The sequence below is a fragment of the Panthera onca genome, chromosome A1 (genome assembly GCF_046562875.1).
Source record: "Panthera onca isolate mPanOnc1 chromosome A1, mPanOnc1 haplotype 2, whole genome shotgun sequence".
NCBI classification, from domain to species: domain Eukaryota; kingdom Metazoa; phylum Chordata; class Mammalia; order Carnivora; family Felidae; genus Panthera; species Panthera onca.
This window is the reverse complement of record NC_138339.1, coordinates 70913966-70932777: the sequence shown is the minus strand read 5'-3', so window position 1 is coordinate 70932777 and position 18812 is coordinate 70913966. Positions and strand designations below refer to the sequence as shown.

The 18812-nt window shown below is 32.5% G+C and overlaps 1 protein-coding gene and 1 long non-coding RNA gene across 4 annotated transcripts in view; both read right to left on the bottom strand.

Annotated features, from left to right (window-relative positions):
- The window catches only part of FBXL17 (F-box and leucine rich repeat protein 17), a 497950-nt gene that overhangs the window by 391116 nt on the left and 88022 nt on the right, over positions 1–18812 (bottom strand). The window lies entirely within an intron of this gene.
- LOC144616469 (uncharacterized) lies at positions 13208–18765 on the bottom strand. Its single transcript, XR_013555865.2, has 3 exons — positions 16988–18765; positions 15346–15430; positions 13208–13225 (listed from the first exon to the last, which is right to left on the bottom strand). It is a non-coding gene; the product is annotated as an uncharacterized LOC144616469 (long non-coding RNA).

Here is an 18812-nt window from a genome sequence, read left to right as displayed (position 1 = left end):
ATTAATCTTCACAACCACCACATTGGCAAGGTATTATTATTATTCTCACTCTGCAGGGGCAAAACACGATATTTATTCCTCTAAATTAGATCACCCATCCAGCAAAAGACAGAGCCTAAATTTGAACCCAGAACTACCTCTAAAGCTTTCTCAACCAGTGAGCAACATTTACCCTCACTTTCTTCACCAGCACTACTCTCCTAACTCAGCAGTCCTCCTCATGTACTATCCCAGAACTAATTGGATGGGGAATCTGGGTAGAAAGGAATTTATATGTAGATTTCTCCCTCAAGATAATCAAGAGAAAACAATTTGAAGAGTTGTTAAACATAAAATTTTTAACACTGTATTAAAACTTGAAAACAATTAACAATAAAGTGAATGTGATCCAATATCAAATTACCTTTTATGTGTATTGCTTAGCCAAACACTTGAGTAAACTATCACTGGCGAGAAAACAATATGCCTAATTCCAAGGATGAAATAAAATGCTTAATGAATTAGCTGGACTTTTTTTCATGTTTCCTAACCTTTTAAAACTTTGTATTTCACAACTTCATTGTACCACAGAACTTTAGGAATTGGACACAGTAGTTTATTTAAAATACTAGAATTGCTTTGTTATAATATGAATACTTTCAGAGAAGCTATCAAATGACCTTGATGATCTACACAACATTCATTATAGACTGGTAAACATTTGTGAAAATCCTTGCTGTGATGATTGATTGCATTTTTCCCTGCTTCAGTTACCTCAAACTAAATTGCCTGTCATTAAAATGATGACTTCTGTCAATGTAGTTCCTTAATCCTTCCTCAGTCCTTTCTAGCAATGACAACCTTAGAATAATATACTGTAAGTCTTTATGGATCAATAATGCTCACTATAAAACACTGCAATCTACCACCAAGATTTTTATCCCCCTATTTATAATGATGTCTGACAAGCTAACTAACAGTAAAATTTCTTACTAAGAAAAAAAAAAAAAGACATCTAACAAATAAGTCAAATACAATACTATAAACAGCATATGCCAATCTAAACAAGTTAAGAATTTTGAGTGAAGCTCAATGTTAGCAAAATGCTTTTATCCTAAAGTAGTTAATGACTGAGATGTCATTTGCAGACTACTCAAGAAAAAAATTATTATGCAGGCCCTTACTTAGACATTTTGAGATGATTTATGGGAGGTTATTTATGTGAAAAGGCTTCTCTGCAATGTCAGAAACAGAAAGCTTCCACTTAAAAACCATAAAAGATAAACCAACGTGCATACTCTGCCTAATTTTTTTTCCATAGGCAATTATAAAAGACTTTTTTTCCCACTTAACCTATATTTAGATTGTATCTTGGACATCTTTATATGGAAATTAGATTATAATTGCTTTTAAACACTACAATTTAGATGTTTTCATTTAAATCAAGAATTATTTAAAGTAAATGCCATTATATCAATGAAAACAGAGCCATGACACTCTTTACAACTGATATTACCTCTTTTATATAAGGAGTTACATTAACCATGCTTTCTCTAAATCTTCATGTGCTTCATCATTTTTTAAATTCAACCTGAAGTCTTTGACAGTAGTAAACTGGAGGGGAAAGTTTCAACAAGGTAACAGTTCACCATATTTTTCCTCCTAAATTATTTAATTATAGGATAAGAAACAATTTGTTTTTACCATTGGGCAGTTTGAAAAAAAAATCAGATTTTATTGTAGTTACAGAAGAATTAACTCCACATCAATGTATCACTTTAAATTCTCCAGGGGGGAAAATGTAACCTCCATGCATTCTTCCTCAAAAAACTATCAGAGGAATTAAAATTGAAGAATTAAAACAAGTTAGAGAAAAATATATATACCAGGAAAAACAGGGCTCTAAAACAGAAAAGAGACACAAGAAATCTTAATTGGGGCGCCTGGGTGGCTCAGTTGGTTAGACGTCTGACTTCGGCTCAGGTCATGATCTCACAGCTTATGGGTTCCAGCCCCAAATCAAGCTCTGTGCAGACAGCTCAGAGTCTGGAGCCTGCTTTGGATTCTGTGTTTCCCTCTCTCTCTGACCCTCCCCTGCTCACGCTCTGTCTCCCTCTCTCTCTCTCTCAAAAATAAAAAAAAATTAAAAAAAATTTTTTTTAAAGAAATCCGAATTGAAGGAGGGCTTAGGGCTCCAGAAAGAATGTCTCTAAGAAAAAAAAACCAAACACTAGTTATGTTATTAATTTGATCATATTGAGATGAGTTCTATTTTGCTCAGAATTTAAGGTAAGAATTAGTAATTTGTACAATGAAAACTAAGAAAATGGTGGGGGGGGGCAGTTAACAATTCAAAAAATTCACAAAAGAGAAAAAAAGTGAACATAGAACTTTATATAGCTCTGTTGTAAATATTTACAGTTATAATAACGTGATGTAAATACAACAAAAAATGAGAAAAGAAAAAAAAAGAAAACAAAATGGTGTGGGGGGTGGGGGGGGAAGAAATGCTAAATCATTGTCTTTCACAGTAGAAAGACATAATTAAAATTGAAAAGTCAGGAAATACCAGAGTCAATGGGGGATGTAGGGGGCAGATATAGAAGTAAATAAAGGGGGAAAAAAGAGCACCAAAAGTTGAGAGCAGGGGTGCCTAGGTGATTTAGTCAGTTAAGCATCCAACTCTTGATTTGATAAGACTCAGGTCATAATCCCAGGGTCGAGTGATGGAGCTCCATACTGAGCGTGGAAACTCCTTGAGATTCTCTCTCTCTACCTCACTCCCTGCTCCTCCTCTGCTCATGCTCACGCATGCTCTCTCTCTCTAAATAAGTAAATAAACATTTTTTTATATATATATGAAAAGCAGTTGTCTCTGTGAGAAGGAGTAAGGAATGGAGAGAGAGGTATCCATTTTTCACTCTAAGCCTAACATATTTTGACTTTTTAAACTAAGTACACTTACTGGTTTCTGAAAAATTTTAAATTAATTGAAGTGGAGCTACATGAATCAATACTGACAAAATCTCAAAAAGAATATTGGGCAAAAAAAAAAAAAAAGGAAAATTTCAAACTGCTGAGTTCACTACTGAAGTTTAAAAGCAAACAACCAAAACAGACAGTGAGGAGTGTAGCCATTGTTAGGCGAACTGTAACTCTTCTTCTTACTAGCAATGACATGGTGGACTAACTGACTTACCAGCTCGTTGCCTGAGTCTTCTCATGTAACAAAATAAAGATAACTATAGTACTGATGATTATGATTATGTTACTTTGCGGACTGAGATAATGCACGTGAAGTGCTTGGTACATAGTATATTCTTCCAAAATATGTGTTATTAATCTTTTTTACTCACTTTTCAATTCTTCTGTCATGAAAATATAAATTCTTACTTGAAATTATTTTTCCAAAATGTTCAAAAGTTCATTGAATTAAGAAGTGGCATCTACTATTTAATCTATTAGTGGTGTCAAAAAAATAGCCTCAACACCTACCCTGTGCTGATCCCACACAGAAATAAACATTGAACAAATATTTAAAGAATTATTGAAGAGGTGCCTTAATCTCCTCTAATTTTACACATCCACCTAGTAGGTTTAAGGAATAAATAACAAGATATGGGGAATACAGAGATACAAAACACATGGTTTCTGCAATCAGCTAGCTCACTGTGATCAGGGTAAGGGAAGCAGAGAGGCAGAAATGCAGTGTGATGTGGTATGTCATGGCTTTGAAGTCAAGCAGTCTGGGGGTCCAATCCTGGTTTTGCAATCTTAAACTCCAAGCTCGTTTCCTATGCAAAAATTTGGATAACAGTAATTGCCTTGCAGAGCTGCCTAAAGATCAAGACAATACCCTTAAAGCAACTACCATGGGACATAGAGTAGGTCCTCAATATTTGTTAACTCTCAGTCCTTTTAGAATTACTGTTGATGATACCTACACTGAGAAATGGGAAATCTGAGAGGAAAAGGCTTTGTACACATCTGTTGTAAAAGTTTCACAAAAAGACACAAATAAATGCTCTGCAAATTCTTAGTGAGAGAACTTATTCAGATAAGAGAAACCAGGGAATATTTTTTCTGGAGACACTGGCATTTTAAATACCATGTTCCAAAGATCCTAAGACACATATTTTCATGTTTTAACATCTCTGAAACAGAACATATCCAGCAATGATGATGTGTCAGTTCAATTGGAAACTTTTTTTTAGTGGTATATAAAATAATAATGCATTTCAGATTCAGTAAAGTACAATATATATGGATGAAGGGAATTCTGTAGAGAGTGGCAATACCCAAGGCACAGTGTTGCAATTCCCAGCATGATGTTGGCATATATAGTTCGGGTTGGCTGGCATATAATTGTATACAAAGAGGAGTCAGGAAATAAGGATGATGAGGTACACTGTTCCATCAGTTTGTTTACCTGTATGTCATTATCATTCTAGCTAATTTACTGTTGTTTTATGTGGCAAAGTATAAATTTTATATGTGCTAGGATGAGTCTACCCATACTGTACTTCAAAACCAATTCGCTCTTCTTGACGCTCTTCTATGTCAATTTTTAAATCAGACTGTCCTAAGCACACCACCCCTGAGGCAGGAAGGCTGTTCGCGAAGCGCACAGCGCCCCCTCGTGGCGAAAGGGCGTTTGCGCATGCGCAGAGCGCCCATTCGAAATGGAAGGTTATTCGCATATGCGCGCAGACCATGCTGGGCGAGGTAGGCCATCTGCGCTAATGCTGAAAAAAGCTACTAGTTGGGATTTCGATCAAAATTGTATTGAACTTAATGGTTTCATTTCGGGAGAATTTCTATTCTTGTATTCCCATCCAAAAACGTGGTATCTCCATTTATTTAGATCTTACATCTTTCAATAAAGTTGGGTAATTTTTTCCATAGAGGTCCTGTACATCTTTTGTTGAATTTAGTCCCTGGTATTTATTTTTGGGATCTGTTATTATAAATGGTGTTTAAGTTATGTTCGGTAAATTTATGGAATATTTAGCAATCTCAAGTATATAAGACAATACAATACATTTAATCTTGTTTTCCTATGTTTATACATATCATAATTTAAAAATTAACAAAAATATTTCCATGATACACAAAATACTGCAACTTCAAAAGTCCAAATAAAAGATTCATAACTCATATGCAACTTCATTTAAAATAACTAAAGCACAGATATAAACTGTCCTGGAAATAACATAGCATCCAAAATTATATACAATACATATAAAATGTTGGATTAAATACTGGATTAGATCTACTTCTGCAATTTTGAAATAAATAATGGCATCAAAACACTTATTCTTGCTCACTTTAGTGATTTTATTCTGTCAACTCCCTATTTGCCATACCAACTGAAAGAAACATTGACACATACAACAACAACAAAAAAGCAGATATTGTGCCCACGTGAGTTAAATGTACACTAAAAAGTTAGGCATCCCCTAAATTTGTAGGTATCCAGAACAGCTGGGTCATTATCCACTCTCCTTTCCCTTAAGACAACTTCACCGATAACATGAGATAGATGGTGGCAGGGAACTGAATTTACTGGCAGGAGAAACAAATCCCAGATAGTTCCCTTAAAATCCAAAATAGACTATACACAGACATTTGTTTTCCCAAAATTTCTCTGACCCAATTTCTAAATTCTCCTTACTCTTTTGCTGTTTTTCTTAGAGAGTCATTAACAAGCTAAAAAACAAAATCAACAAAATGAGTTTGGGACCAGTTTGGCTAACTTCCAAATTTCTATCTCTTGGGCTCCAGATATTTGGACGTACCTAAGCTAGCGTTCTCTCACATCTCAAAAATGGCATGCTTACTACTAAAGTCCAACCCTATGTCAAAACTATGTCCTCTTTCCATTAGTCCCAATGTCACTGGGTAGTAGTTCAAACTAGATACCTGTCCTTGAGTACTCAAAACAAACAAACAAACAAACAAAACATCGTGAACCTCAACAACCAATTAATCATCAAGACCTGCTGGCTGACTCTAACTCCTTAATACCCTCCTTTTCTACTCTCGCTGCCACTTAGTTCAGGCACTCTCTTTCCTGTACTGCAGTAATTTCCTAAATTGCCCTTTCTTCCCTCATCCTCCATAGTATGACCAGAATAATCTTTCAAAATGTAAATGGGTACATGTTCCTCTCCTGGTTAAAATTCTTTAATGCCTCACCAATGCCTCCAGGATAATATCCAAAATTATTAGCATAACGTCCCAAAAAGTTTTATAGACTATATCTCTAGTCAGCCTCATGGTCCACAGCCCCCTCTTTCAAGCCCTGCTCTCTAAATGTCCCCACACCTCTGCACATACTGCTCCCTCAACCTCAAACCCCTTCTTTATTTTCTAATACCACCTGGAAATATTCTTCAATTCCTTGTAAATGAGCTGAAGCAAAATAATCTCACAAAAACCTTCCCTGAATCCTTAAAAAGACTTAAGCACTGCTCCAAGTTCCTTTTGTACCACTTCTTATAGCACGTATAACACTGCATTTTAATTCTCTATTATGTTTTTCTCTTCCTAAATAATATTTCATTAAGAAATATCCCAACTTAGGGGGTGCCTGGGTGGCTAAGTCGGCTAAGCGTCTGACTTTGGCTCAGGTCATGATCTCACGGTTTGTGAGTTCAAGCCGCGCGTCAGGCTCTGTGCTGACAGCTCTGAGCCTGGAGCCTGTTTCAGATTCTGCATCTCCCTCTCTCTCTGCCCGTCCCCTGCTCGTGCTCTGTCTCCCTCTGTCTTTAAAATAAATAAACATTTAAAAAAATTTAAAAAAAGAAATACCCCAACTTAAATCATAGTGTTTATTAGACACCGAAGTATTTGTTGAATACGCATTGTATTTCTATTAGCTTATTATTTTGAAAATATTGTCATTACTGATATTTTAAAATTAAAATATTTCTTGGTAGGAATAACAGTTACATCTTACAATGAGAAATTTTCATTATAAAGTGAAATGCTACATATTAATATGGGTTATATATTGAATATAAAAATATAAAATTGAAATATTTCACGCTAATGTTAAGTGGCTTATTCATTTAAGAAATACTGAAAGCTTTCTGATCTAAACAAAACTGCGAAAACTAAATCAATAATTAAAAGGTATTTTCTTTTTTTTTTTTTTTTTTTTTTTTTTAACATTTTTTATTTTTATTTTTGGGACAGAGAGAGACAGAGCATGAACGGGGGAGGGGCAGAGAGAGAGGGAGACACAGAATCGGAAACAGGCTCCAGGCTCCGAGCCATCAGCCCAGAGCCTGATGCGGGGCTCGAACTCACGGACCGCGAGATCGTGACCTGGCTGAAGTCGGACGCTTAACCGACTGCGCCACCCAGGCGCCCCAAAAGGTATTTTCAAGTAAGGAAAGATGTATCATTTTATTCCTAGAAAATAATTTTAAAATATTTGTTTCTTCCAAGTTTTAACATCCCTATGTTATTCTGAATACACAACTCTTAGGGAATAATATACGATTTACTAAGCAATAAAATAAAATTCAAGATTATAAGTCTTCAGACTGTATTCATCCTTGAATGTTTAATTAAATTCCCCAAATAAATTAATTTACTAAATTATGGCATCTTTTATAATCATAAGATGAAATAACATACAAAGAGTCAACAGAAAGCCATTTGCAGTTAAACTATTAATTGTAGACTGCACAAATTATTTAAGAATATTATCAACAGTAAGCATCTCACTCAGGAGTAATGTATGTCAATCAAAAAAGAAAAAAATTCAAAGCAGACACACATAATATTAAACACAGACTGTCAAAGGTATACTTGTTTCCAACATAAGCATTCACAGAAAGAAAATGATACATATCAAGATATTTTAAAGTTATGCAATATGTTAATGATACTAGATTACAAAATATAAGATCCAACCCCACAAAGAATCAAATTTCTTTTTACCCCATTGTCTGAAAAAACACCTTTTATAATTCCAAGAAGTTGTAAACTCCTTAAAAATACCTTGCATTTACAATCTAAGCTAATATTAACATTACGCAGTGATTCTCATTCATTATGAATGCTTTTATGAATTTTTGAGGAGAACTGTCTAGATTCGGAGGCCTATTTCCCAATGGATGTTTTTAACCTTTATCTCCCAATGCCAAATGGTAAATAAAGATTTCTAACTAAAGAAATAAAATTTAACTATAACATCATATATTATAAAAAAATTGACATTTCCTTATGTACCCATCTATCCTCCCTTCAAAACCATGGAAAGAAAATCAGGGAAATATTTACTTTGAACTTGGCTGGAAATGATGAGGAAATTCATCAAGTCATTAAGGATGGAAGAAAGTAAAAACAAACAACCAAAAACACTAGTAAAGCTAAGACTGTCAAGTCACAAGGAAGTCTATTTCTGCCATAAGCCTTGTGATAGAATGACTTATTTCAAACATTCCACAGTTGTCTTTTAAAACCTTCTACTAATATTACTATAATCCAGACTTTGGAGGTGGGGGGAACCTATGCTAGGCCTTCATCTTTTAATTTAAAAGTCTACCTAAAAAAAAAAGGTGTCAATTTTTTTATTTATCTTCTTAACAATATTTCTCTGTAGCTGTAAAAAACATTTTGGTAAATAGTTTAGAGTGATATTACTTTAACATAATATGACAACTTTAAGACAAGACTAAGCAGTTATTTGTATATGTACACATATTTTATTAAACTCTAAAGAGCAAACTCACTAAAACTTCAAACCATTCATTACTCAGTTACAATGGTTTTCATATAGTCAATATTTTAAATTAGCTTTAAAATGTGGTATTTTACTACAAAAACATCTTTAAATAATTGCTTCAAATTTGTGTACTTCCCCCAATTTTGAATATATTAAATGGTTTATTTTGTTTTGTAAATGTTAACATTTATTGAGCCTTTATTATGTATCAGGCACTGTTCTAAGCACATTACACATGTAAATACATTTAGGGACTGAGTAATTAAGTAAATTGCTCTAGGAGACAAAGTAGACAAACTCTTTAAGTTTATAGCCTCTTGTGTGCCAAGGACTATGCCTGGGACTTAAAATTCAAAATTCAAACAAACAAACAAACAAAACCACATAGTCACCGGTTTCAGGGACTTCATAACTATTTATACCAGTATAAACTAACAACTCTTTCAGTAATAAAAGACCTTCTAGTAATATGATCCAATTGCTGGTAGAGCTCAAATTAGTATAATTAAATTCTTCAAAAGACTGTTCACAAAGGAGAGGACATTTGGTTTCAGTGGGTGGGAAAGGGAAGAGGAAAAAGCAAGGCAGTAGATTGGAACCTGATTCTAAGGTCCCAGTAAAATGCCATCTGAAGGAATTTAGATTTGATTGCATAGTAGGCAATTGAGATCTAAAGAATAATTTTAATATGACCAGCCAAGTGTTTTAGTAGAAAAACAAAACAAAAAATGTCTCAGTGCTATTGAAGATAAGATGAAATAGAAAAGAGATTAAAAACAATAAAATTAGGTAGCTACTGGAATAGTCAGAGGAATGAGGAAGATTGAAGCAGAGCAGTAGTATGGAGAAGAGAATGAAGAGTCTTTGCCAGTGCTTAGAAACTGAGTTTGATGGGGAAGATGAGACAGGACTGACTCTGAAGTTTCTAGCTTGGAAAACTAGCAAGAAGTGATAACATTAAAGGGATATAGGAAAAAGCAACAGGAGTTGAGGGGAATTGGTGTATGATTCATGATTTGAAATAATCTAATATAGCTGACACTACTAGTCTTAATGTTTATATAAAAAGTCAGTTACTTTCAGTTATGATATATAAAATACCAACGTAAATTTCTTAAACATTTCTTTTGGCTGTATTTATACTGTTTTCTTGGCAAAAATACATCTAACACTAAGCATGGAATTTCTTCTTGGAAAGTATAACCTAAAATAAAAAGATCAACCTCCCTAAAACCCAAAAGGACTGATTTATTTACTGTACATTATTAATGTATGAGGGGTTAAGACTTTGATACAGCTGTAGCACTCACTTTGATGTCAGTACTGAAAGAAGTACCACAGTTGCCTTCTGCAACTAGTCTTAATGAAAATACAGTTTTCACATCTCTGAGAGTATCAAATGTCACTTCAGACCTTTTTTGCTTTGCTCTGAGTAGTTTTATTAACATTCGTATTCATATCAATTATTAAAATTAACATTTTAAAATTAGTAATTTGCTTTATTAATGTCTACTTGAGTTATAAGTATGCATTTCAAGCAAAATAAAACATTCAACATGACAGTGTAAAATTATTTTAAAAGCTGCAATAAAAACAGTAATTGCTTTTTCTAGTGTAAGAATTCTTACTTTCTTTTTACTTCAAACTGTTACTAAGAAAGAAAAACAAATAGAAAAGGATTTCTTTTTCTAAAACATTAAATCCAGCAGCATTCAGCTAATGCATAGATAACATAGGAAACGTCAAACTGTCCTTCCTCAATTTGGTAGTTTCCACATAAGGCAAATAAAATAATTATTTCTTTTAATAACTTAATAGGTACACAGAGGGTTAAGACCATCCACTTCCTTAAGAGGGTAACATATAATTCAGCAGAATATAGCAATAAAGTTAGGAAAACTTACTTATACAGTAAAGACGATAAAAGTGGATCATTTTATAATCTGTAATAATAAAGGCATTCGGGTGAACTTTATGAAATACAGTTTTTAGACATAAATCTATACTACGACAGAATTATATAAGACCTCTGTTGTTAAGAAATGTAATTACTTAACAACAAAATATTTTTGCTGAAATCACAAATGAAAATACATATGTTTGACCAACAGGTGGTGCTCAATTTCCACTTACAAAGAAAATAAATCTTCCCCAAAGCATTTCCAGCACAATGAAATCATTTTCAGACTATGTGGCAATTTTAAAAACTCAAACATCAGGAGAAAACCCAGTGCATAAACATTATTTTAACTGTTTCTATTGCACAGAGAAAAATAATTTTGGTTATCTTGCAAAAGAATTTTAAGACTGACACTGACCGCCCATTCATCTACAGAAGAGTGCTAAAACAGTTTTAAAATTTTGCTGAAACATTTCTTTTCAAAATTAACACTGAATACTGCAAAAAAAAATGTTAAGCAACTCACAAATATACTTGAAAAAATTAACCAAATTAAAAAATAATTTTAGGTCATTTTATACCAAATCATGCTTCAGAATTCTAAGTATTTAACATTCTATCCTTTGCTGGAAAGATAGCTTTAAAAACAAAAACAAACAAACAAACAAAACTAAGAAATTCAGCTAAGCCAGAAATCAGTATATTTCTGAAAATTTAGGTTTCTATAGGCCATTATACTCTTTATTCGTAAAAACAGTTGAAGCCCCAATTGTCTGGCTGAATTCTAACTCTAAGTGCCATTCTCACCAAAAGCAATGCTTTTACTTCTTACCAGAAGAATGATAAAACAATTTCAGTCTTGCATTTCCACAAATACCCAATTAGGGCTTCTATTATACAATTTTAAATTTATCTATTATACAACTAATTCTTTCTTCTTCTAATGGGAGAAACAGAGTACTACAGAAATTCTGCAAAACCTAATAGCATTATATATGATAAAAAATACTCCAACACAATAATCTTTAATCTATTCAAGCTACACTGTTCTTGCTATTTAATGTAAAGATAAGGCAAAAAGTATTTGGCTACTGAATGTCAAAAAGAAGGATAGAAGACTTTAAGAAAATTTACTTTTTTGCATAAAACCTGTGCACAGAAAAAGGCACTGCTAATCTATTAGTCAAAGGGAGAGCTATAAAGCAGGATAGACACAGATTTAAACTAAAATCCAAACAAAACAATTTCAATGGCTTTTTAGTTTTATTGGAAGCACCCAAAGCCCTAAGTTTTGCTTTACAAAAATTAAATGCCACTGATTACTAAGTTGCTTAATGGTGTTAAGAAGAAATCAGTTCAAATTCAGTCTGAGAGATGGGAAATAATGTTATAATTGCAGAAAATAGAAATAAATTTTTAAAAATAGCAAAGCTCCCGATCAACACAAAACACAATTCATCCCTTGATAATACACTATTTTCTCATACAGAATTTTAAAGCGTCATAAGTCTTAACAATTCTTAATTCATTCTATTTGATTTTTAGAATCACGCTTATTTATTCCCTGTTATTAACTAGTCATTAATCAAAAACCTAATTTAGTTCTTACATATTTTCAAAAAGCAGCAAAAAAATTTAAACTTCATACTTTAACATTTAAAAATATATATATTTATTCTTGCACTTTATAAGGTGACTCTTCCACATCCACATCAAAATTCTGGCTGGCTGAGCTAAACAATATTTAAAATTAACTTTCAGTTTTATAAAGTGCCATTATTTCATTACAATACAACATATCAAATTTTCTTGTTACCTAACTGCCAATAGAGACACCTAATTATAATGAGTACACATCGAAAAAGTAGCCCCAATTTTTTGCTGCTATTCTACAGCAGTCTGATTTATACCAGTTTTTAGAATTCTCTAACATTGTTAAAGTCATTTAGTCAAGAGTCTACCAAAATCTTGTTTTTCTTTTAAACTGATGGCAGAATTATACCTTTATGATATACAAGATAAATTCCCAGTTTGCAACTAGTTTAAAGCTCCTCAAATAAATCCCTCCCTTCTACTCCTTAGTAAACCCTCACAAGACACCATATTTTGTGCATACAGAACAGCTTCTCATTGTTTTCTTCATATCTACACAAGCATGTTTACATTACAGAAATATGTACCAGAAAACAAAGATATACTTAGTTTAGAGACAGAAAAATGTTTCAGTTACAATGTAAAAGTTACTGAATATGGAAAGAAAAGCCAGCAGGTAGTTAGGCTCACTTCTACACAATCTTTCCACTTCAGATAAAGATATGTATTTCCTACAGAAAACTCACTGGCTTTACTTTTCAATAAATTGCCAAAATGAGTATCTATACTTTAAAACGCAAAAAATATAAAAATTTAAGTCAAAAAAAAAAAAAAAAAAAAAGGCCAGTCTGTCCCTGTTCACAATTGCCTGCTTGTCCAGCAAGACCTGGGTCCCTAGGTAAGTTATCCACTCTGCAGAAGCTGATGAAAGTAGTGCATGTGAAATTCGGAAGGCTCCAGAAGGAACTAAATAGCGTGGAACACAATAACACGATAAAATGTCAGTCGAGAATCTGAAAAAAAGGGTAGATGTCATGGAAAAATCATTAGATATTTCTTCCCAGAACATCTAAAATGATGGGTAAATGAACCTAAATGTGCAAATTTAGACCCTAAACTTAAAGGTTTCAGAAAATGAATTTCTTAGAGCTCAAAAGTAATGTGTCCATTCTCACAGGGAATTTTGATTACAGTTCCAAGTTTGTACAATCTATAGTTTCTAAAGCCAGAAATAAATGGTTACATTTCAGACTCTCATTTGAAATTTTCAAAAAATGTTTTAAACTAATCACTGGTTCTGCTAATGATTAGAGTACATGGTTTCATTTTTATACCTCTGGCTCAAGAAATTTTAGTGACATAACTAAAATAATTTAATATACACTTTACTATTCAAAAATCTAAAATGAATAATTCTTTACACAGAGACACACTCTTTCCCCTACTTGTTCAAAGTGGCCTAATTTAGAGACAAATAGATTCACAATTTTTTTCATGTACAACTTTTGGAATTGTACAATAAATGTGTCCAAAAAGAAAGATAATGGTTTTAATTAAATGTGCAGACCAAATTACCTACTGTATTATAGGGCAGTTGTTAAAAATTAATGGCTATAAAAGACCTGATTCTTTTATATTACTTAATTATCTCCATATGGAGATTTTTACTGTAAAGTAAATATGTTTAACAATGTTCTATATACAGAAAAGATGTATTCATTCTATGGAGTTTTACTTAGTTTTATTTTGCTATGGTAGCAATTTGAGAAAACCTAGAGGGCAGCTCCTAGACCTAAAAATTATTCATTAGTATGAAATAAGTCACTTAGCTTCTTTTACACACACACACACACACACACACACACACAAAGCAACAAAGAGAAAAGAAAAAAATAAAGATGTGTATTTCTGGCTACATTTTTATTACCTAGAATTTATATAATGAAGGCCTACATGGAATTGTTTTATATATATAAAGGTAGAATTCTGCTAGTTCCAAAATATTGTTGACTCAAAATGATTTATAATTAAAGATCACAGTTAGGAAAATAAAATGTATATCAAAGAATATATGTATGTTTAAATATGTTTATAGTTTAAAATAATAGCTTAAAATATGGTCTATAATTAGATTATAGACTGTAGTAAAGTATATGTATACATAAACATAATAAAAAGCAACATACCTACTAAAGGTTTTTTTCTATGAAATGAAACTGATTCATAAAGTAACCACTGTAGCATTTTAATTATACCTTTTCACTGCATTTTTGTCTACTGAATGTAAGAAACAGTACAAATAAAACTCAAGGATCTCTGAGTTGTTATTTCTACCACTTGTTAATTCTGAGACCTTTGGCTTTATTTTGTTGCTCGGTTTTCTATCAACTACTCTCAAAATGGAGGAGGCACATATTTATATAGATAAATTAAGTGATAAAAACCTAAAATGAGTTTAAAAGCTTTAAAATGCATATTAGTAAATGGAATTTTTAAAACAAGTCACCTTTTCATGAAGAACTGCTGGCACCATCTGAATTACAAAACAATTTTAAGCCAGTAATTTTACTACATTTCTTTTAGCACACAGTTACTACAGTTTACCTATGCTGCAAGATTCTGACATCTTTCCTACACAGCACTTGAAGTCACATTTCTCATGGACAAAGATTTAAATACTATGTTAACTACTATCTTTATATAATGGAAATTTAATTGAGGTAAGTTTTATATTTTTGTTTTTATTTGTAATTCTGTAGATCTAGTCTTAAGAAAAAAAATTAAAAGCTGGAGAAATAATAACTTATTCTTGCATCGATGCTAAGTGATAAAGCTTCATTATTCCTGGAAAATTACAGTTATCAGCATAAATGGAGTTATCAGTTATAGTCAATTATATCAACTATAAGTTATCAGTATCAACAGAGTAGGTTATTATTTACTCAGAGACATATTTTCCTATTTAGAAGAAGAGTAAAAAATTCAGAATCCAAAGAAGTTTGGCACATTAATTCCTCGAATGATAATTTCTATGAATTTATAAATAAACTGGTAATAACAAAATCTAAATATTTCTCATTCTTAATGGGAGATATAAGTATTGATATAACAGGATAACTAATTTTAAGAATACCTCCTAGTAGAACAGGCAATCCAACCATTTCTCATGTCGTGATTGAAATATGACATTTCTGTGCGCCAACCCATCATAAGTCTTTCTGAAAAACATGCCACAAATTTGGACCAATCAATAAAGCAGTTGGTCAAGGCTAATTTAGCTGAAAATACAGATGTCATCAATGTAACTAAATTGACACATCCAAGGAAAAACAAAAGTTTACACTAAAATAGACAAAGATAGTCTAATGATTACTCCTAAATGAATATAAAGTCATCACTAGTCAAAAATACTTCAAAAATGAATTATATCAATACAATGTCATTGAGTAATTTCCCTAAAAAAAGTGAGCGGAGGGTTCATCTTTGTTTTTGGAATAATTACTTCAAACAGAGTCTCAAAAAGAAAGTTAGAAATCCAGATTGCTTCCTGACTCTACTCAGTTAAGTTGTTACAAGACTCTCCAAACAAATCTTTAGCCTGAAGAAATAATCACTTCCAAATTAGCCCTTTTAAAAAAGTGAGTTAGCTCATCATTGCCTAGGCCTCAGAGAGGCATTGAAAAATTAAGATACTTAGAAAACGTAATTCTACACACAAAACCTGAAAACTTTCTTCTAAAGAAGCAACTATAATTAAGATAATAATTTTCCTCATCAAAACGCCTAAACCTAATTGAACCATTTAGGAAATATATGCAGTATTTCAATTTAAGTGATATTTACTATATTTAAATATTTTAAGGAATAGTATGTTTGTAATTTGTGGGATATTTTAATTCAAAGTGTTTCACAGACATTGGCATATGGCCCTTATATATATACACATACACACTAAGTTTTTTTGCAATGTACTCTATGGAATTCATATGTAGATATAATTTGTTCTTGTTTTTTTTTTTTTTTAAGAAAAACCTATGCTGAATGAAAAACTGGTGATAATTCATAGTTCAAAATAATTTTTTTTATTTTATAAAAAAGCCACAGAATTGAGATGCCTGGCTGGCTCAATCAGTAGAGCATGTGACTCCTGAAACCAGGGTCGTAGTTCAAGCCCCAGATGGGGTGCAGATTACTTAAAAGGAAGGCACAGAATTCCTCTCAGCCAAAAATGTTACAATTAAGTTAACATGTAACTCAATGTAAAGGGGAAAAAAAAAAGGTGATTTGCATGCACTTACTAAATACAGTACCTAATACATAAGGGGCAAATACTACTGACTTTTTAAAAAAAACAGTTGTAGGGGTGTCTGGGTGGCTCAGTCGGTTTCAGCTCAGGTCATGATCTCACGGTCTGAGAGTTGGAGCCCTGCGTTGGGTTCTGTGCTGATAGCTCAGAGCCTGGAGCCTGCTTCTGTTTCTGTGTCTCCCTCTCTCTCTGCCCCTCACCCATTTGCGCTTTGTCTCTCTCTGCCTTTCAAAATGAATAAATGTTAAAAATTTTTCTTTTTTTTAAAAACAGTTGTACACCAAATTGTACAGCTTCACCATTACATTAAAGTCCCTGGTTCAAATCCAGCTAGTGTTAGTAACAACACAAAAGTGCTTAAGTCGTAATATAAACATCCTTCCTAAGGCTCAGAAAGATTATGAGATTCTTTCATATATAAGAATGCTTGAAAATATACTCCCTTTACTAACTGTGGTCTCTAAATTACCTGGTATAGGACTCAAGTAACAGCCATATAGTGAACCACAATGTATGGCTAAAAACAGAGCAAAATGACCACCATTAGATGAGCCACAGAGATCACATTTCCAGTACCAGCTCAATTCCATTTGACCAAAACACTTCTCCCCAACACACACACACACACACACACACACACACACACACACACCTACAATCAACACTATCCATCTTTTTTTTTCTTCATATTTTGGTCTTCCAATCTAAAACTAAATACAAAGTCAACTCAAATTGTTTTCTTTCATTATGTAAAATAACTGAATTTAAGAGTGATGAGTTTGCTCAACATAAAATATACACATTCTGAAAATGGTTTATTTCTTGCATCAACTTTAGAAGACTAAAGTCTTCTCCCATTTAAAATAAAGAGTTTCAAAACAGAATTACTATAACTACAGGAGCAGTCTTCAAAGTTTGATCCAGGGTTTCTCACTCAGGACCTGATCAGGATAGCTATAAAGTCAAAACTATTTTAATAATATGGCTAACAGGTTAAATGCCTTTTCTACTCTCATTTTCTGAGTATACAGTGGAGTTTCTCAGACACTATATGACCTTGTGATAACATAATCACTCTGATGACTAATGGAATGTATGTTTCTATATTCAATATTTTTTTTAATTTCAAGTACAAAAAATATCAATAGACATAACAACATAAACAAAAACTCATTGGTGTCCTGAATAACTTTTAAAAGTATAAAGTGGTCCACAGACCGAAGAGTTGGAGAACCAATGAACAGAAATTTGGTGCCCACAAATAATGCTTTTAACATAGGAGGTAGGGATCATGTATCATGTTCCTTTCCCTCTATCTTTCACAGACCAAAGAAATATATCTCCATCCTTTCTCATTTCATTACAGTTTTAAACACAAATTATCTGTCATGGATACTAAACACCTTCAATACAGTTGTTTTAAATAAATATGAAGCAGCCAAAACTGTCATGTAAATTTATATCTACTACCCTATGCTTCTTTAATTAAATCTGCTTTTCTTCAGGTACCAGCATTTGAGAAAAACTATTTTAGTCTTCATTTGAATCACTGACTTTACTTTAATAAACATATTTCAATAGTGTTATCTATTTTTATTACATAATAATATAGAGTAGTTCAACCTGATATAACCTATATGAACTAACTAAAGAATATAATTATCACTTATAATTGTTTTCATGAGAAACCATTTTCTAGATTCCAATCAAATTCATAAATACACTTCTGGAATATAATCACTTTTCAGTAAAGATTTCCTCTACTTAACTGAAACTAAGCTAGCAAATATATGCAAATATACAGGTCTGCTTTAATTTGGACCTTTAGGTCACAAAGAACCAAAAATCAATTCAAATGAACTCCAGAGAAAGGAAGTCTCTTACAGTTATCAACACAAGAATGAAAAGACCTAGCCACCAAGAGAGCCCTTACCCTCTCTCCTCACATGGTGTTTCGACCCCTCATATTCAATTATTTCCTTTCCATCACCTTCAATCTCAGCCTCATACATAATAAAAAAAAAAAAAAACAATTTCCTTCCCCTGTGTGGAGGGAGATCTCTTCCTGATCTTGCTCTATGATAAAATAAAAATAAAGTTTTTCCATTAGGAACTGATTCTCTACTGTATGTCTACAATAAAATTTTTCTATGAGGAATGGATTCATTTTCCCAATTTCTAATTTCTAAGACAGGAATTTGATCAGTTCTTGAGAAAGATAAACTTTCTAAGCTTTAATTTCCTCATATGAAAAATGTAGAGATAAGAATACCTACCTGATAAAGCTGTCATAA